Raw genomic sequence first — 20,832 nt, forward strand, 5'->3', positions numbered from 1 at the left:
TCCTCCCCGGGCCCCGCCCCGGCCCGCCCCGCGCCCCTCCCCTCCGAGCTCCCGCCGGCCGGCCCAGAAAGGTCGGGGGAGGAGGGCGCCGGGAACTGCCCGGTCCCAGAGCTGCGCTCCCCGCCCGCCCAGAGAGGCCCACTGGAGCCCGGCCTCTCCTCTCCTGGCTTCGGGACCAAGCTGTCGCCCCGCAATCAGCCGCGGCGGGGGTGGTGGCGCGCCCGGGGCTGCGCAGCGGGAGCTGATTTCAGGCCCTCGGGGCCCCGCGGCGCGTCCGCTCTTTGGAAGGCACCGAATGGCCAGGCCTGGAGCCCTTCAGCAAGCCCAGCGCGCCCAGCGCTCTCCCGAGGACGCCCGCGCCAGTCCCCACCGGCTTCTCTCTGTCCCCCAGGGTCCCAAGGGAGCGGCCCAGGACCGGCGCAAAGGCGGGCTGGGTGGACCCCGGCGCGGGTAGGACCCAGGCTGCAGACCAAGGACCTGCGCGGGGACCGAGCCCGGGGCACCGCCTCCAGGCCGCCTGCGGGACTCCATGGCAACTCCGGACCCAGGGAAGTGCTTGCCGCGGAGGCTGAGTCGCGCCTTCCATATATGGGATCTAGCTGGGCCCTCCTTAGAAGTCTGAGAATAACGATATTAATAATGCAAGGCTTCAGTGGTGAATGATTCATACTCCCTGTCCCCGGCTCCTCCACACACACGCGCCGCTGGCACCTGTTTGGGCCTGGCCAGGACCCCCTGGGTCCGCGGTGCCACCACCCTGTCTTGGCAAACGAGGGCAGTAATGGGAATCCAAGGAGCACCGTCTCTGGGTCCTTTCCGGGTGCCTGGCACTGTGCTACCTGCCTGGTGCTTTACCTCTATCTCCTTTCCTCCCCATAACTAGCATTTTGCAGATAAGGAAGCAGGATCGGCAGGGTTACAATATTGCACCCAGCAGGTGAGTCGCGGAGCTGGGATTCCCACCCGGCTGTAACCACCAGCATCCCTCACTTCCAGAAATGGGTGGCATTTCCCAAAGATCACCTAGGGGAGGCTTCATCGTACAACCCCGTTATGGATGACAGAATTGGCAGAGAGCTGCTGCCAGAGCCTAGAGACCAGGTGATGGTTGAGTGACAAGTTCAAAACACCAAACTTGTCTTCTGTCTGCCTGCATTAAAAATCTCAAATGTACAGTTCCTGGTTGTGTGTGAAACCACAGTCAAGTTACTTAACCTATCTGAGCCTCAATATTCTCATCTGTGAAATGGGTATAACAGGAGAACCCACTTCAAAAAACTGAAGATTAGATGAGACTATGCATGAACATGCTTAGCTTGGGATCTAGCACATGGTAAAAATCATTAAGTCACTGATGGCCCCGGAAGGCCCTCCCTGCCTGCGTGCCTGCCACAGCCTGCCCACAGCTCCCCCACCCTCCTGTCTCACCCCTTCAGTCCAGGCTTTGTGATCTCGTCTGCCCCCACCCTGCTCCAGCTCCAGCCGCTCTGATTCTTCAATCCCTCTCACCCACCCCTGCTTCTCTTATGCTGGTATTTCAAAGACATGAAGATGTGCTTGATGCCTGGATCACCCATCCCCTCATCTCACCACCAGCAGCAACCTGAGAACCACTTCTCCTCCTCAGCATGAACTGCCCAACTCCAGGAAGGCTTCCCGGCATACCCGTGCTGGCCAGGGGGCCCCTCCTCAGTGTCCTCAAGGCACTCGTTCCTCCCCATCAGACCAGGGCATCAGAACATTGGCCTTGGCAGCCTGTCAGAAGCAGCAGAAACCCGCAGCCCCTGCGCATCTGCCTCCTGCTGCGGAAAGGCCTTGGGCATCACCTGCCCTTACAGGACTTCCAGCCACAGTGACATGAGGGTGCGTGAGAAGGATGTGAGGTGACATGCAGGCCCCTCAGTGCTGGGGGCAGAGAGCAGAACACTTTTGATTTGCAGGGGAGCATGAAAGGCGGCGCACACTCTGCCTGGGATTTGCCCTCACAGTCTTCATGCTCATCACGCTAATTACGACGCGCCCTGCTGAGCACACGATCCGGGCCGCCAGCGAAGGCCTGTTGTGGTCTCACCTAGCTCTCATGGTGGCCCTTGCGGTTTTGCAGGAGAGGAAAGGGAAGCATTCAAAGGCTGAGGCACCTGTTCAGGCAAGCTCTGGCCATCAGCAGCAAGGCTGGGGTTCGAGGCCGAGCACGCCACATCAAGGAAGGGTTCCCACCTTCCTCCCTGGAGTCTTCTTCCCCAACAGCAGCCAGACTGAAAGCATGTCATTCTCCTGCTACAACGTCCTACACAAATTGGCCTCCTGATGCCTCAGTGACCTCAGCTCCTTCCACTCTCCCATTGCCCCAAAAGCCCCACCTCGGCAGGGGGCTCACTCCCCAGGACACATCCTTCAAGAGAATCAATCACGTGGCTTGCTCCTCCCAGAACACTCTATCTAAAACTGCTGCCTCGCCCCCACTGGGAAGAGAGTCCCAGGAGAGCAAGATCGTGGACTGTGTTGCCGGCTCTATCTCTGTGTCTAGAACAGCACCTGGCACATGGCAGGCACTTAATAAATCCTTGATGCTGGACCGGCTGAATCAGTAAGTGAAGCAGGAACACAGCCCAGCACACAGACATTCTGCCAATTCCCGGGGTTCATGCCTTTCCACAGCCCCAGCTGTCTCAGAGCACGCCCAGACTCGTGAGAGGTTGCTGTGTACCAAGTTCCCTCAAGCTCTCCTCCAAAGACTCCTCCTCACAGTGCTCTCTGTGGGTACGCTGCAGCGCCCTCTATACCATCTCTTCTCCACCCTCCACACCCTCCACAGGCTGTGGACTGTGGTAGCAGGTGGAGAGAATGTTACACATCTCGGTTGGATAAAGTCCTAAAAAGTGGTCCAGCCCAGAGCCAAGTCACCACCTTCTAGTTCCCTTCCTGCTGGTCACTCCAGCTTCAAGGGCCTGCCCTCAGGTCCCCAAAGAGCCAGTGCCTCCACTGGAAGCTTATTCTCCACTAGTTTTGCCAGGTAACCAACGCTATCTCTTCCTACAGGCCTCAGCGTGGATGGCACTTCCTCCAGGACACCACCTAGCCCTCCAAGATCACATGAGGCCCCTCCTCGCTTCTCTGTGCCCAACCCCCCATGCGCTCCTATCTTAGCACTTATCACAACTCCGAGGCCAGTAATATTGTTAACCCCACTGTATAGATGATCAAACTGAGATACAGAAAGGTTGCTGAGCTCAGAAGCTGCAGTGCTGAGACTAAACCTCTGAGACAAGAACTCAGGTCTCTCCAGCTTCAGGTCACCCACCTCCCCCTCTAGCTGCCAGCTCTCTAAAGCGGGGCCAGCCATGTCCGCATTTGGAGCCCCCAGACCCTAGGATGGTGCCTGGCCCAGAAAGCAAAACATTGATGGAAAACAGCGCCCTCAGCTTCAGGCCTTTCTTACCCTCTCTGGGATCCCGTTCACCCACGGCCCCACAGACATTTCCCTGCCAACAGACTCCCTCTCTGCTCTTCAGCCCCCAAACAAACCCCCACCACATCCATTCATGCAAGTAGAAAGTCAGAGTCCAGAGGCAGGCCCAACTAACTGCACCAGACAGCCAGGGCACCCTGTCACCTGCAATAACTGCCAACTGTGGAAAGGGCTGGACATGCGGCACAGTGTGGGTAGGGGAGGCAGCTGAGTCCTCTGGCCCCCAGCTCAGAAGAAACGGAGGATAATTGTTGATGGGCCAGACGCCAAGGGGAGTGAGTCCCGGGGTACGCATCAGGACGAGGAATGAGAAAAGTACGACAGGAGGAAGCAGACAGAGAACATGAGGTCAGCTGGACCAGGGTTCAAGTGGGCTCAGCGGCTCTCTGTCCACCTCAGGGGACCTGGGACATACCTCTCTGGGTCTGTTTCTTCACCTATAAAAAGGGCCCAGTAATGATAGGTAACATAATTATGGGAGATAATATATGTAAAACATTCCATTTAGAGTCAGCCTATATATGCCACAGTGAATATGACTTATTTAATTTATATATTTGGACCACAAAAATGCCATTTCCTTGTATATTATAAATTACAGAATGGATCTAGGCAAGACTTTCTTGGCTGATAAAGACACACAGAAGATATGAGTAGCTTTTCCATTTTAATGTTTTTTTTTTTTTTTTTATGTTTTGTTAAGCTTAAGAAACACTGATAGGAGTTCGAATCTGAACTTTGACATAGGACACTGCCAGTCAAAGCTGCTTTGGACTTTAGGATATGCCACCAGAACGCTGTCCATGAACTGAATATCATAAAAGTGACTCATTTATAACAGGACTGAGATTCAGATTTGCCAAAGCAACATAAAAACTTGCAGAGAAAACCTGGGCAAATGTCAGCCTCCTTGACCTCCAACTGTCAGTGCATTTTAAAAAGCCAACCTTACAGCTGAATCATGGTGGCCAGTGTATACATCCTCCCTGGTCTTCCAGCCCATCTGGTGTGAATCAGCCTCTCCATTAACATTCCAAAACAACCTTCACATGTACAAAGTGAGCTGCTGTGCAACTCTTTCAGGGAAAAATTCAAGGGCCAGAGGAAATTATTGCTCCGAATATCACCATCACTCAGGACTGCAATGTAAACTTTAGAAATGCCTTCTCAGGTAATGGAAGGTTATCCAAATATTTTTCATAAGTATTTCAAATAGCAAAGGCTCGTCTATGGTGAGTCTTGCAGCCGCATTCTCAGAAGTGCTCAAACCCTGGCCCTGCAGAGCTGCTGGTTCATTAATAAGACGGGACATTCCGGAAGCCACATCTCAAGGAGGACAATGCAAAGTGAGACAAAGGTTCAGAGAAGAGAAACTGGCATGATCACGTGGCCAGGAGAGTTTTCACAAGGGCTGCAACTCACCAGACACAATGAGAGCCAAGGGTTTCATGTTATAGAGAAAAACGACTTTCCCCTTCTCCAGTCCACAGCCCAGTGCCTGGCTTGCAGTAGGTACTCAGTAAATGTTTGTGGATGGAATGAATAAACGGCCCAGTAAATAAATAATGGAGGTCGGGCACGGTGGCTCATGCCTGTAATTGCAGCACTTCGGGAGGCCGAGATGGGCGGATCACTTGAGGTCAGGAGTTTGAGACCAGCTGGCCAACATGGTGAAACCCTGTCTCTACTAAAAATACAAAAATTAGCTGGGCATGGTGGTGCATGCCTGTAATCCCAGCTACTTGGGAGGCTAAGGCAGGAGAATTTCTTGAACCTCGGAAGTGGAGGTTGTAGTAAGCCAAGACTGCACCACTGCACTCCAGCCTGGGCAACAAGAGCAAAACTCCATCTCAAAAAAATAAAAAATAAATAAATAATAAAAATAAATAAATAATGGAGTGAAAATATGGGCTCAGAGATACTAAAGCTCTTGTTCAAAGTCACACAATTAGTGACAGAGCTAGGGTCAAACTCCAGCCCCCTGACCCCCAGCCCAGTTTAACCCTTGACCGTCGCTGGCCTCTTCTGCAAAATACAAAGTGAAAGATAGCTCGTGCTAGCTGTGATTACTTGGTGATGACTCACTGGGGCATGTATGCACAGTTGTGTGTGTAGCAAGCCCGTGGTCACAGCATTTGCCTGGAGGAGAGGTGCAGGCAGCACCCAGCTGAGGAGAAGGAGACCAATGACCTAGAATAAGGGTGTTACCTGAGCCAGGGGTCTGAGAGCTTCAACAGCAGTGTCCAAGAACAATGCTTACACAGGTCTCCAAAAACAACAAGAGTTAGGAATGTACGTGTAAGTTACCATCCTCATTGCTACACTTCTCAGGGAAACCAGCACTTTTCTCAGTGGCTTCTGCAAGAGTGAGCCCACATATTGTCTATCTTTGGGTCACTGGATGTATTAGTCCATTTGCACACTGCTGACAAAGATATACCCGAGACTTGGAAGAAAAAGAGGTTTGATGGACTCACAGCTCCACATGGCTGGGGAGGCTTCACAATCATGGCAGAGAGTAAGAAGGAGTAGGTCACATCTTATATCTTATATGGATGGCGGTGGGCAAAGAGAAAGAGCTTGTGCTAGTGAACTCCTCTTTATAAAACCATCAGATTTCATGAGACTTACTCACTACACGAGAACAGCATGGGAAAGACCTGCCCTCATGATTCAATTACCTCCATCCGGGTCCCTCCCACAACATGTGGGAATTGTGGAAGCTACAATTCAAGATGAGATTTGGGTGGGGACACAGCCAAACCATATCACTGGGTTCCTGGTGGCAGCCCTGTGGGAGCTGGGACCAGTCACTTGTCCCTGGGCCTCAGTCTCCTTGTCTGCAGAGCAGACCCAGCTCTTCTCCCTGCCTTACCCCCTGCTGTCTGCTCTCCTACCTGTGTCATCCCACTGATTCACCTTGAAGGGCAGCTCCTGAGAGGGGCGCTCCCCACCCAACCTGTGGTTCCACATCATATTATGCCACCACATTTCTCCACAGTACTTATAAACTTCAAAGTCATTTTGCAAATCTGTTTATGGTGAGCCTTCCTCACTTGCTGGGCTCTTCCTACCAGCAGTGGTGAGAATGAACATTGATCAAACAACTGCTATGTGCTGGGCATCGCTCTGGGAACCTCACATCCATTGCCCCATTTATCTTCACGACCATGCAGATGAGAGAACTATACTGTTGATGTTCCCCATTTTACAGGTAAGGAAACTGAGGCCCAGAGATTAGGTACTCAGCTGTTGTGACCTAAGGAGAAAGGGACAGAGGAAGAATTTGCCCCATGGCATTCTGAGCTCAAGAACACGTATGTCTGTCATACCTCCATCTGGGTGCAGCGGTGTCCCCAGCTCCTAGCACAGCACCTGGCACATGGCAGGGCCTCAAGAAACGTGTTGAATGAATGAACAAATTGTCAAATTAGAAGACAGAATTACAGTTCACAAACCACCCTCACATCTCTCCTCTCGCTTGAATCATGTAGCGGCACTGAGAGGCAAACATCACTATTCCCCAGGTTTTTAAGATGAGAAAACCAAAGGTCCAGTGAGACCAGGAGCAAACTTGCCTGGAGGTGGATTCTCTGTGGACGGCTTTAGCTATTTCATTTCTTTCAAATCTTGTGCCTTATTTAAAAGTTGCAGGCTGTATGTCTAGCCAAGGGTGCAAGTCTCTGTTCTGGAGGATGGGGTTTGTTAAAGTCGTCAAGAATAAGGCCTGCTTTAAGAGATACAAAGTGAAATTTAGAAGACAAGAGGGTAAAATGGATTACTGTGCTTAGAAATGCTTGGTGATACAGGATAAAAATAAGTACAACACACCCAAATACAGGATGTTCGCTCACATAACTAACACAGAGAACGTCTGTCACATTGCTTATGCCTGTATGGAAGGGGATATGATAGTTTGTGTACCTTATGTTCATGAGCTACCAAAACATGGTGTGAAGGTTGGCCTGACAAATTATGCTGTGGCACATTGTCCTGGCCTGCTGCTGGCCTGCAGGCTTCTCAATAGGTCTGGCATGGGCAAGATCTATGAAGGCCAAGTGGAGGTGACTGGTGATGAACACAATCTAGAAAGTACTTATGGTCAGCCTGGTGCCTTTACCTGCTATTTGGATGCAGGCCTTGCCAAAACTACCTCTGGCAATAAAGTCTTGGGGGGCCTTGAAGGGAGCTACAGATGGAGGCTTGTCTATCCCTCATGTTACTCAATAATTCCCTGGTTATGATTTTGAAAACAAGGAATTTAATGCAGAAGTGCATCGAAAGCACATCATCGGTCAGAATGTTGTGGATTATATGCATTTCCTAACAGAAGATGATGAAGATGCTTACAAAAAGCAATTCTCTCAATACATAAAAAACAGCGTAACTGCAGGCATGGAGGAGGTGTAGAAGAGAGTCATGCTGCTATGCAACAGAATCCAGTCTATGCGAAGAAACCCAAGAAAGAAGTTTAAAAAAAGAGAGGGGCAGGGCGCAGTGGCTCACACCTGTAACCCCAGCACTCTGGGAGGCCAAGCGGGAGGATTGCTTGAGCCCAGGAGTTTCAGACCAGTCTGGGCAACATAGGGAGACCTCATCTCCACAGAAACTAAAAGTTGGCTGGGCGTGGTGGCGTGTGCCTGTCATCCCAGCTATTTGAGAGGCTGAGGTGGGAGGATCGCTTTAGCCTGGGAGGTCGGGGTTGCAGTGAGCTGAGACCATACCACTGCACTCCAGTGTGAATGACAGAGCAAAATGAAGAAAGAGGAAGGAAGGAGGAGGAGGAGGAAGAGGAAGAACACGAATAAGAAGAACAAGAAGAAGAAAAATGAGAGGAAGAGGTGGAGGAGGAGGAGGAAGGAGGAGGAGGAGGAGAAAAGGAAGAAGAGAGAAGGAAGAAGAAAGAAGAACTAGTAGTGGGTGACAGTGGCGAAACTGTCCCAAAATGTCCCTTGCTCAGAAGAAAGATCAGGTAGCTCAAAGGAAGGTGTGCTTCCTCAGAGCTCAGGATCAGGCTGCTGAGAGCTAAACTAAACAACAATTTTCCATGAAGATTTTTCAAATAAAGACAATGAACTTATGGACCAACCAGCAAAAAATAAATAAATAAGTAAAAATTAAAGTTGCATGTACATTTTGCATTCTATTCCACAATATATCTGTTTTCTCAACAAAACTAATATCTTAGATTTCCATTACTTGTTTCTAAAATGTTTTACTGTGAAAAATTTCAAGCATCCAGAAAAGCAGAGAGAATGCTATAATGACCCCTCAGGTACCCATCACCCAAATTAATTTTTAAAAATCAACTCTAAGTAAAATTGCTTTCCCAGGAAAAAAATAATAGTTGCTATCATTTGCACTTTATGTGTAAATATGCTGACATGGTTTGGATGTTTGTCCCCTCCAAATCTCATGTTGAAATGTGACTCCCAATGTTGGAGGTGGGACCTGGTGGGAGGTGTTTGGGTCATGGGGACAGGTCCCTTATAAATGGCTTAGCACCATCCCCTTGGTGATGAGTGAGTTCTCAGTTCACTGACTCTTCCTCTGCTCTCTCTTGCTCTTGGTCCTACCATGTGTCGTGCCTGCTCCCCATCTACCTTCCACGATAATTGTAAGCTTCCTGAGGCCTCACCAGAAGCCAAGCAGATGCCAGTGCCTTGCTTTCTGTATAGCCTGCAGTGCCATGAGCCATTTACACTTCTTTTCTTTATGAATCATCTAGTCTCAGCTATTTCTTTATAGCAACACAAAAATGGACTGACATGTATGCTCACTTAGTTTTCACAATTCTCCCTCTAAGAAGTCCATACTTATATTGGCCTCTATTTCAGATGGGGACATTGAGGGTGGTGAGGTCAAGTCACCTGCTGGAAATCTTGGGGCTAGAAGGGGCAGAGCCAGGAGTCACCCAGAGCCAGTTTGCTTAACCACCAAGTGGCCCTGTCAAGAGCCTGGAGGTTAAGTAAGTGCTTTAAAACAATTTAAGGAAATGGAGCTATGTCCTCTTTCTTTGAGGCCTAAAGTTTGCATTAAAGTCATATGGCTTCTGGAAATATCCCACGGCAAGTCAGCCAAGACACCTGGTCATCCCTTCATCCTCCCCTCATTTATTCTCCTTCAGCCTCTCCCTCACTTATTCATTCTCTCCGTCAATCATTCTCTCCTTCCATCAGACATATGCTGTCACATAAAATCTAATCAGACACAGGCCCAGTCCTCAAGAACCACCCAGACCTTGTGAAAGAGAGAAACAAACATAACCAAAATTCAAGGCAGACTTCAACCAGGACCCTCATGTATGAAATTTACAAGAAAATTTCACCTACCTTCTGCTTCAGGGAGCAAAAGGGCAGGGGGCAGGGAGTACAGACGTTAAGGACGTGGGTTGGGGAGTTAGATTATACTTGCTCCATCCCCGCCTAGCTGTGTGGCCTTGAGTGACTCATCTACCCTCTCTGATTCACTTGTAAAAGAAGGTTGACATGAACCTTCTTATACTAGGACCATTGGAACATTTCCTTAGATAATGCTTAACCCAGTTTCTGCAACAAAGGAATCTCTCCATCAATGTTAGCCATTATAACTGGCCATTACCTATAGCCCACTCTCAGTAATGACTCCTGACCTGCCCGAGTGAGGCAGGAGCTTTGTAAGAGAATGTACGCATTTGCAAGCCAGCTAGGATGTTTTCCTTAACAGGAATTTTCTCAGAAAGTCTGTAAATCAAGAAAATAAAAATCCTCAGCCTTCCCTACTCAGCTGGCCAAGGTATGTTGGCCACGTGTGGGAAGTACGATCTGGTGGTCAGCGGAGCAGGGACAAAGACACCCTGTTGTTTCATAGCCTGGCGCTGGCAAGCTGGTATGCTGGCACAAATTCCATGATCCTGCAGGGCAAACCCACAGGCAGTGGGGCCAGGATGGCCAGGGCAAGGCCTGTGGGCTCAGACAGGCCTGTGTCCCATTCAGCCTCTCTCCAGGACATCCCTCTTCCTGGGTAAGGACCAAGAGGACCCCGAAAAGACACCTGGCACACTGAGCACTTCACTAGCTGCAGTTATCACTATGATCAGTGGTGAGATAACACCCGACCTGGGCTCAGGATCCCTGGCTCCAAGACCAGGTTCTGTCTTTTGCTGTGTGGCTTTGCACAGGTCACCTAACCTCTCTGATGCCCAGTCTCCCCATCTGTACAATGAGGACAAAAATCACACTTATTCTTCCTGCCTCATCCTGCCTGTCATAGACCTGGAGTGGAATCCCAACTTTGCCACTTCTTAGTTTGTGATCTTAGTTATTGTAATCCTTATTTTCCTCATCTGTGAATGGGAATAATTATGGCACCCACCTCCCAGGGCACAAATTCCATGATCCTGGAGGGCAAACCCCTGCAAAGAGTCTGAAAGTAAAGTAAGTGTTCTAAAAGAATTCAAGGAAATGGGTCTATGTCCTCTTTCTTTTGTGAAGAGTAAGTGAGACGATGCGTGTGGAGTGCGTGCTCTGGAGTCTGGCACGTGGTACCCACTCCAGGATAGAGAAAGGAGCTCCTCGGTAGAGAAGGGCTGCGTCACTAGGAGTCTAATCATATGAACACTCGCTTCCCTTCGGTGCTTGCTCATTTTCTGCTGGGTACTAAGTCAAGCACTCAGCTACCTCATTTCACCTTCCCAAGAGAGCCGGCCTCATGCCAGGGCAGGAGCAGCCCTTGTAGGCAACATGGTGGAGACATGGGATGGGCCTTCCTCTCCCCACTCTGGCAGGGGTCAGCTACGTGCAATTTAGTCACCACTGGCTACACAGCCAGGCAATGCCCCCAAACTGCTCCACCAAAGTCCTTCCCAGGCCAGCAGTGTGGTGGGAGGGAGGAGAAGGAAGTGGACTCTTCCCTAACCAGCCGGTACCTGGACAGTCTTCACTCATAACAGACGGAAAACACACTGTGTTGACCCATCCCCCCTCAGCTCACTGCGAGGATGGAAAGCGCTAAGATCTGGATAAAGATAAAAGGGCCAAATAAAAGAAAATTACTTATTTCATCCCCCAAAAGGTTTGTTATTTTCTATGTTTCCTATTTTGTCTAGTATCCTGATAAAGTTCTAAGTTTAGAGCAAAAGAAGAATTAAAGAAAAAAATCAAAATATTAAGCTGTTTAAAAGTTAAGTTTCTGGTTTTTAGAAACTAAGAAAATTGGGGATAAGAAGAAAAATAGACACCGAGTAGGTTGTATCAATGTGATCTAACAAGTATATAACGTGCATGTGAGCCTAAGTGTGTACATGTAAATGCATCTGTATCTCTCAGAGTCCAAGAACTAAATACTCAAAAGTCACAAAGAAATATGATCAAGAAGAAACATATAGATAAATAAAAATATGAACAAAATGACCAATCTCATCAGTAATTTATTTCTGTGTGTATATGGTTAGACACTTATTAAACACAGGGTAGGTTATAAAACAATAGAACAATAACCTCTAATAATGAGATCACGGTAGAGTCTATACTTTCATACATAAATGGATGGAGCCATCGTAAACTAAGGAGTTGCATACTTTGAGAAATCATATATGGTAACATTTAGGAAACGCTGACCTTCTCTTAGAAATTATGTCAAAAGAGAACAACTATACTTATCCATGTATTATTATTATTATTATTTTTTGAAACGGAATCTCACTGTGTCGCCCAGGCTGGAGTGCAGTGGCACGATCTTAGCTCACTGCAGCCTTCACCTCCCGTGTTCAAGTGATTCTCACACCTCGGCCTCTAGAGTAGCTGGGATTACAGGAACCTGCCACCATGCCCAGCTAATTTTTGTTATTTTTACTAGAGATGAAGTTTCACCATGTTGGCCAGGCTGGTCTCCAACTCCTAACCTCAAGTGATCCACTTGTCTTGGCCTCCCAAAGTGCTGGGATTACAGGTGTTAGCCACTGCTCCTGGCCTATTCATGTATTTTTAAATGTTAATTGATCCGAGGAGTACATTGAATAAAATTACAAACATAAATATGAAGGTGGTGGCCAGGCACAGTAGCTCACATCTGTAATCCCAGCACTATGGGAGGCTGAGATGAGCAGATCGCTTGAAGCCAGGAGTTCGAGACCAGCCTGGCCAACATGGTGAAACTCCGTCTCTACTAAAAATACAAAAATTAGCCAGGCATGGTGCTGCACGCCTGTAGTCCCAGCTACTCAGGAGGCTGAGGCACGAGAATCGTTTGAACCCAGCAGGCAGAGGTTGCAATGAGCCAAGATCACGCCACTGCACTCCAGTCTGGGTGAAAGAGTGAGACTCCGTCTCAAAAAAAAAAAAAAAAAAAAAAGGGGGGTAGTAACAAGAGAAAATGTCACTTATTAAGCAGGGGGTTGGGGAAGAGGCTAAGTGCAGTGGCTCATGCCTGTAATTCCAACATTTTGGGAGGCCAAGACAGGCGAATTGCCTGAGCCCAGGAATTCAGGACCAGCCTGGGCAACATGGCAAAACCCCATCTCTACCAACAAACAAACAAACAAACAAATACAAAAATAAAGAGCCAGGCATGGTGGGGTACACCTATAGTCATATCTACTTGGGAGGCTGAAGTGGGAGGATCACCTGAGCCCAGGGAGGTTGAGGCTGCAGTGAGCTGTGATTGTTGCACTGCAGCCTGGGCAACAGAGCAAGACTCTGTCTCAAAAAAAGAAAACAAAATTGTAAAAGCAGAAAAATCATCCGTACATAATGATGATGACCACTAAAAGTATGCCTGCATACTAACAGCTCCTAGCCTGTAGAAAGATCAAACAGTTGCGCTAAAGTGCAAGGATAATGAGGGAGGCTTTGTTGCTTCCAGGTTTCCTTTAAGGCTTTAGAATCTTTTTCTATCTCCCTCTTTCTCTGAACTCTGCCTGGAGACCGATGCCTCTCACTTCCAGGGAAGGGTGGGGGGCTGTATCCTAACTCAACCGTCACTCTGCCTCTTGCCATTTGATTTGGTTCCTAAATTGTGTTACTCTTTCTCGAAAATGCAGCTCTCAAAACAAACTGGCTGGTGTGCTTGTGAGATCAGAGACAGACAAGCTCCAGCAAATACTTGATTCGAGAAAACACATTACACTGTATGCTGGGGCCAAGGAATTTCACATTTGAACAAGAAATGTCAGTCCCCACAAAAGGCCTTCTGAGGCCCCCAGAGTGAGCTCAGAATGGCTGCCCTTCCCTGAGCCTGCTCGTCTTGGCACACAGGCACCCCCTGGGCACTGGCCCATGTGGGTGAGGCTCACTCTACCCCCATAACCCAAGGCCTGCAGCCACCTCTCAGCCTGTTCTGAATCTCGTGCCCCTTTGAGAATCTGATAAGTGCTTAGACTTTGCAAACTGTTCTGAAGGGTTTATAGATCTACATGGTGGGAGTTCATTCATTCATCCATTCACTCATTCACTCATTTGTGCACTAAAACAAGCACGGATTAACGGTCTGTTATGTATTAGGCCACAAGGATAAATACAAAGGTGGGAAAACACAGTTCATGGTCTTCAGTGGGAGATGAAAAGCAGGAGAATACAACTTCCAATGAATTGAGGGCGGGCCAGTCCAGGTATAAAGTTGCACCAATCTCAAAAGCTAATATTGAACGCTTACTAGATGCCAGGCATCCTTCTAGGCCTTCTCCAAGGAGTATGTAAATCATTGTGGATTATGTTTAATTCACTTAATCTTCCAACAACCCTAGAGACAGGTAATAGTATTATATTCATGTTACAAGCTAGGAAACAGAGGCACAGGAAAGGTTCAATAACTTGTTTAAGGATGGTCAGCAAAAAAGTTGGAGACCTGGAACTCTTACCACTCTGGTGCTCAGACTGGTAACCAAGCAGCCTCTGCCACAGTAGGCTTAGCTGGGGGCAATGGGGGATGACCTGCAAATGGGAGAAGGCCCCCAGGATTCCTGGAGTTCTCTCTGTGAATTGGCATGTTAGTGTTACGGATTTTGCCTGTGTCCCAGGAGCTGGGTTAACTGCATAAGCCTCCCAGGGAGAAGCAGCTCTCACATGGGCCGACCCCTCCAGGTCCAACAGACAGGTCTGATGATCAAAATCCAGACACCAGAAACTGTCCACGTAGGGCGATGCTGAGTGTACCCATGTAGACAACCAGGCCCCTCTCCCAAGGTCACCTGACTTCCCTCCAAATGCCCTTCCCTTCAACAGCAAAGAGTGAGAGGGGTGATCTCCAGAGTTACATTCACCATCCACACATGGCAGGAGGCTGGACAAATGCAAAATCACCTGGAGACAGAATGTCTTTCAGGCTGAAACCAGGAAGAAAGAGACGCAGTGGAGGTCAGGGTTAAGAGTACCGGCCTAGGTTTAATTTCTTGCTCTGTGACTTTGGGCACTGCTTGGTACCTTGGTTTGGTCACCTGTAAAATGGGGATAATAACTGTACCTACTTCGTAGGGATGTGATGAAGACTAAAGGCTTTCATACATGTGCAGAGACAGTGACAACACGAAAGAGCCAAGGATTGTCAGTTGCTATTGATTAGAGACTGAGCAATCTATTAGCATGGCCACATCCAGATAAATACAAATCTCATCTATTTCTCTATCTATGAAATATGTGCATACAAAATATGTGCATCTAAAAGACTAGAAGGCAATGCACTAACATATCAATAGGAGTAGCCTCTGCATAGTAAGATAAGTGACTTATTTTTTTCTTCCCACTTCTCCACCCCCACAACATTTTCAATAGGTAACATGTTTTTCTTTTATAATAAGAACAGGATCAATAAATGATTATTTAACATCCACCCAACAGAAGTGGGACAGGTGGTTTAGAAGCAGAGGACAAGGTTGGAAAGGATGTCTTAATGCTAGGTGCCTAACAGTGTTCAGGGAAGGTACGTCGATCCATGGATTTCAGTCTCTTTCAGACCCATGTCCTGCCTTCTCTGCCATCGCTAGCTCTGCTCACCCTTGCCCCACACTCAGTCCCCTTTCACTCTGCCCATATGGAGGCCTCCTATTGGCATTGCCCTGTGACTTCTGATTGCCGTTTGTGAATCACCTACTATGTACCAAGCTCTGGGAGGCTAATTCACTGGGTGAGCTCTGAGCTGAGGTCCAGAAAGCAAATGACTTGCCCAGGACCACCCGGCCAGGAGGTGGCATGGCTGAAATTCACACACACATCACCTATCACTTCAAGTCCAGAGCTCATCTTACTGGACAGCTCCATGATACAGGGAAGTCTTGGGTTACAGGAATATGAGGCTAGTGGGGATGGTTCCTGGTTTATGGTTGGAATCCCTGCCTGTGGATCATTTTTGTTTTTGTGCACGTGCATACATATGTGATTGTGTGTGCATTCAAATGCACTCTAAAGAGAGAGGGAAAGAGAGGAAGTGAGATAAAAAGAAATTATATATATATATATCTCTCTCTCTCTCAAATGTTTCTCAAAGACTCTAAGAACAGAGAGCAAAACACAGAGCTTGCTCAGGTTTTTTGAAGAATCAGAGAAACTGAATTTAAAACCAAGGAAATAAAGAGGGTGGACTCAGATGAATAAACAATAGAAAAGCCTGATCCTGTGGAATGCTCTGGGGTGAAGGCAGGCCTCGGCTGATTCTAGATTCTGGTTCCTGACAACAGAATCTTGGAAGTTCAAGGTCAGAAGGAACTTTAAAGGTGATGTTGATGCAGAAACCCCTTCTGCTGCACCCCAGACAGCCGGCTTGTTTCAGTATCTCTTTTGATTGGAACTCAGGACCTGAAGAAACAGCACATTCCCTCGTCTCAGAGAAATGTCAGCAGCTCCTCCTCTCATAGCTGTTTTCTCTTTGGTCTTAATTTCACCCATGGAGTAATGCAGAATAAATCTGCGCTTCTATCCAAGAAAGTTTCTGTATCCATTAAGGTATCTCCAGCTGCAAATAATCAAAAGTTCTAACTCAATAACAAGTCATTTCAGAGGTAGTTCTGTCTCCATCTCTGTGGCTCTGCCCAGTTTCACTGTTAGCTTGACCTCAGGAGGTCAGCAAGATGGCAGCTGCCCCTCCCTGTGTGCTTTGGAGCCACTCAGTGTCCAGAGGAAGAAGATGTTAATGTCTTCCTGTGGGTCTTTCTTCCCAGAAGCCCCCCAGCCGACCTCTCCTCACTTCTTATTGGACAGAACTAGATCTCATGACCACTCTGAAGTCTAAACCAATGATGGGCAAGGACAATGGAGTTACCTTAATTGGTTTAAGTGGATCTGGGCTTACCTCTGAGCTGGGGACAGGGTCACCTTCCATGAGGATGAACAAAATCAGGGCTCCTCGATCAGGGAATAAAGGGGAAATGGATGTTGAGTAAATGACAGTGCCTTTGACAGCATCCAGTACTGGGGTTGCAGAGGGAGAGAAGACATCTCCTCAGGTGGAGTTCAGTGGTTTGTGCTTGATATGGTTTGGCTGTGTCCCCACCCAAATCTCATCTTAAATTGTAGCTCCCACAGTGATTCCCACATGTTGTGGGCGGGACCTGGTGGGAGGTAATTGAATCATGGGGCTGGGTCTTTCCCATGTTATTCTCGTGATAGTGAATACGTCTCATGAGATCTGATAGTTTAATAAAGGGGAGTTTCCCTGCACAAGTTCTCTTTCTCTTGTCTGCCGCTATGTGAGATGTGCCTTTCACCTTCCACCATGAGTGTGAGGCCTCCCCAGTCACATGGAACTGTGAGTCCATTAAATCTCTTTCTTTCGTAAATTGCCCAGTCTCAGGTACGTCTTTATCAGCAGCATGAAAATAGACTAATACAGTGCTTACCCAGGATCCACTCATTCTCCTTCTGCCAGAGCAGCACCTATTTTTGCTCTGAGGAATGAGCTCCTCCTTGAGGCCCTCAGCCTAGGAACTGTCCTCTTCGAGGCATGGTTAATCAGCTTCTTTGGTGATTATGCGAGCTGCCCCATATCTTTCTAGTACATTCTTTTTTATAGCTTCAATAGCCAGACTCAGTTTCTATTACCTGCAGCTGAAGAACTCTAACCAGCCCATCAGACTCAAGGGCACTGAGAGCTCCCTGGTTCACTCTCCTGTGCTGGTAGCAGCCTAAGAACAGTGTGCAGAGCCCTGGAGTTTAGAACCCAGGATCAAGAGTCAGAAACTGGATTCATAGCAATCCTCTGACTAGCTGTGTGACCTTAAATAAGTCACTCCACACCTCTGATCAGTCAGTCCCTGGAATCTCCTGGTTCCCAGCAGGACTGGAAAGAAAACACATGAATGTGCCCTCAAACTCAGGACATCCCACTAAAGTTGGGGGTCCTAGTCATAAGCCACAATGCCCCATGTACTTGCTCAATGAATTATCAAATTCCAAATCACATCACTTCTCAACACCTCAGTTTTCTTTCTGTAAAATGAGAACACTAACAGCATCACCCAGGGTTTTTGCGTAATTACACAGAACGATATTTGTGAAAGTACTTTCTACTCTGTTAATGCCACAAAGTGCAAGGGATGGATACTCCCAATATCTGCTGGAAACATTAGCTTATTCATTCACCTAACAAAACAAATGGTATTAAAGTATAAATGTATGCAGTCGTCCCCTCTCCCTGCTTCTGCTTGGTGCTTGGGTTTCTAGGATATCAACGGAGATAAAGGATAAAACACATGCGGATATGCACTCAACTGGAGAAGCCAGAGGCTAGCTAGATGTATGTGGGGAAAAGAACTATAAATTTTCATTGAAGTTTAAAAAAGAAAAAAGTAAAATAAATAAATTTTTAAAAACATCCTTGATCTAAGCTTGGCATGGTGGCTCATGCCTGTAATTTAGCACTTTGGGAGGCAAAGCTGGATGAATCACTTGAGCCTGGAAGTTCAAGAGGAGCCTGGCCAACATGGTGAAACCCCGTCTCTACTAAAAATACAAAAATTAGCTGGGTGTGGTGGTGTACACCTGTAGTCCCAGCTACTTGGGAGGCTGAGGCAGGAGAATTGCTTGAACCTGGGAGATGGAGGTTGCAATGAGCCGAGATCACACCACTGTACTCCCACCTTGGCGACAGAGCAAGAGACTCCATCTCAAAACAAAACAAAACAAAATTAGCCAGGCTAATGAGTGAGGAACTCATCTACATAGTGAAGAACTCATCTAAAAAAAAAAAAACCCAAGAAATTAGTCAAGCATGGTGGTGCTCGTCTGGCTGGAGGATAGCTTGAGCCCAGGAGGCAGAGGATGCCTTGAGCAGATATCGTACCACTGGACTCCAGCCTGGGTGACACAGCCAGACTGTTTCAAAACAAAAACAAAAACAAAACAAAGCAAAATCTTTGATCTAAAAGGTGAAGGTGGAAGAAAAAACAAAACAGACCTTAAGAAGAAAGTTCGCAAACCTAAAGAGGAGAGAGATGCTGGAGGCGGCTGTCAGGAATATGAGAAAAGAGAGGTGGGGAGGGAGAAGCAGGCAGTGATAAGAAAAAAAAAGGATTTTTCAGGTTTTGCTGGATGTTAAAGAATGTTCCCCTTTACATTTTCTTGAGAGTCTACAGGAAAGTTTTAATTTGCTTTCAATTATGTTTGGATGTTGTGCTGGTCTTTGAATACAGCATTGTGCTAAGGCTGGCCTGAATGGCAGCCCAGTTTTTTGCAGCTTCTATACCAATATTCATTGAGTTCCTTTCACATGCCAGGCACTGTGCTAGGCTCCAAATACAGCGTGGCCCTTGTCCTCACAGACCTTTGGCATAGCATAAACCACCTGGCCTGTCCCCTGCCTCACTCTCCCATCCTGGTGGTCACCAGACGGGACAGACCTCCAGAATGGCTCCTCTTCAGCCCCGTGGGCACCTCCTCAGAGGAAGACCTTGTCACTCCCCACCTGGATGACTGTCAGTTCGTCTCCCGGTCTCTGGTCCCGATCCCTCGCCCCCAATCCATTTTTACCCTGCTGCAAAAGTGTGTATGTTTTTCTTTTTTTGTAAAATACATACCTGATCATGGCTTGCCTCTATTTTAAATGTTGACTTCCTCCTCATCCCTTACAGGATGAAATCACAATGGCCATGCTCTGGATCCAGCATGACCCATGACCCTCCTACCCCACATCCTCTGCATCTCACATGTCTGCATTTCCACACTGCCTGGAAACCCCACCCTGGTCCTCTTTCTTGCCTTAGAAACTCCTCTTACTCTTTCTGTTTTAATTTTTTTGAGACAGAGTTTCCCTCTGTCACCCAGGCTGGAGTGCAGTGGCAAAATCTCGGCTCACTGCACCCTCTACTTCCCAGGTTCAAGCGACTCTTCTGCCTCAGCCTTCCTGCCAGCTGGGACTACAGGCACGTGCCACAATGTCTGGCTAATTTTTGTATTTTTACAAAATTAGTCACAAAATTTTGTATTTTTACAAAATGAGTTTCGTCATGTTGGCCAGGATGGTCTCGAGCTCAAACGATCCACCTGCCTCAGCCTCCCAGAGTGCTGGGATTACAGGCGTGAGCCACCATGCCTGGCCTTCCTGTTACTCTTTCAAAATTCAGTAGGGTATTCCTCCTCCGGGAAGCCTTCCCTGGTAATCATTTGCCCTCATCCTTACCTTGAACAAAACTCTTTTTTCCTCCTCTAGGGCAGTTCTCTCTTTACACTCAGCAATGACTTGGGTATGTCTGTACCTGATACTCAGCTGCCACCATCTTAAGGACAGGATCTACATCATGGTCACCTCTAGCACAGCTCCAGACACATGGTAAATGCATAAAGAAGTTTTGTTGCTGATGGTGACAGAGCTGACATACCTGGTACGAACAGATATACCCTGGTGTTGGTAGGAGGCAGCCCAACTTAGTATTCAACTTGAACTCAGGCATGGTGGAAACTTGCTACTTCTAAATGGATCTGGCTTTGTTTTTCTATCTCATTGTACATGTGGGCTAGGAGAAGCCAAATGATCTTTTAGCTAATATTTTAAAATAAAATGTTTTCAAATGACACCAGTGAAACACAATCATTTTCAAGCAATAATAACTGACAATAAATGTAAAGAAAAATCTCTTGTGAAAAACCCCTACTCCCAGATACTACTGCTCATATTCTGAGAGTAGCCTCTGCAGACCTCTTTTCTCTGCACACATCACTTCTGTTTGTATAGTGTGATATGATTCAGTCTCTCCATGCATACAGAGCAGGGCCCCAGCTTCCCAGAATCTGGGTGGAACGGCTCCCAGCAGGGTGGGGCCGGGGGACCCTCTATTTGGGGACTTGGCCCTGGGCAAAGACATAGCTGGCCCCAGTCCCAACTTGGGGCCATCTCCAGGCAGACACAAAGGGGTCATTTTTCTCTCCCTCATGAACAAAATGTGCTCTGGACTAGGTTTTTTT

At 47.7% G+C, this 20,832-nt stretch overlaps 1 protein-coding gene and 1 pseudogene across 2 annotated transcripts in view; one reads left to right on the top strand and one right to left on the bottom strand.

Annotated features, from left to right (window-relative positions):
• The window catches only part of HSPA12A (heat shock protein family A (Hsp70) member 12A), a 183,103-nt gene that overhangs the window by 75,691 nt on the left and 86,580 nt on the right, over positions 1-20,832 (bottom strand). The window lies entirely within an intron of this gene.
• On the top strand, positions 7,165-8,498 carry LOC108529150 (60S ribosomal protein L5-like; annotated as a pseudogene).

This window comes from Rhinopithecus bieti, unplaced genomic scaffold (assembly GCF_001698545.2).
Source record: "Rhinopithecus bieti isolate Rb0 unplaced genomic scaffold, ASM169854v2 scaffold_5982, whole genome shotgun sequence".
Taxonomy (NCBI): domain Eukaryota; kingdom Metazoa; phylum Chordata; class Mammalia; order Primates; family Cercopithecidae; genus Rhinopithecus; species Rhinopithecus bieti.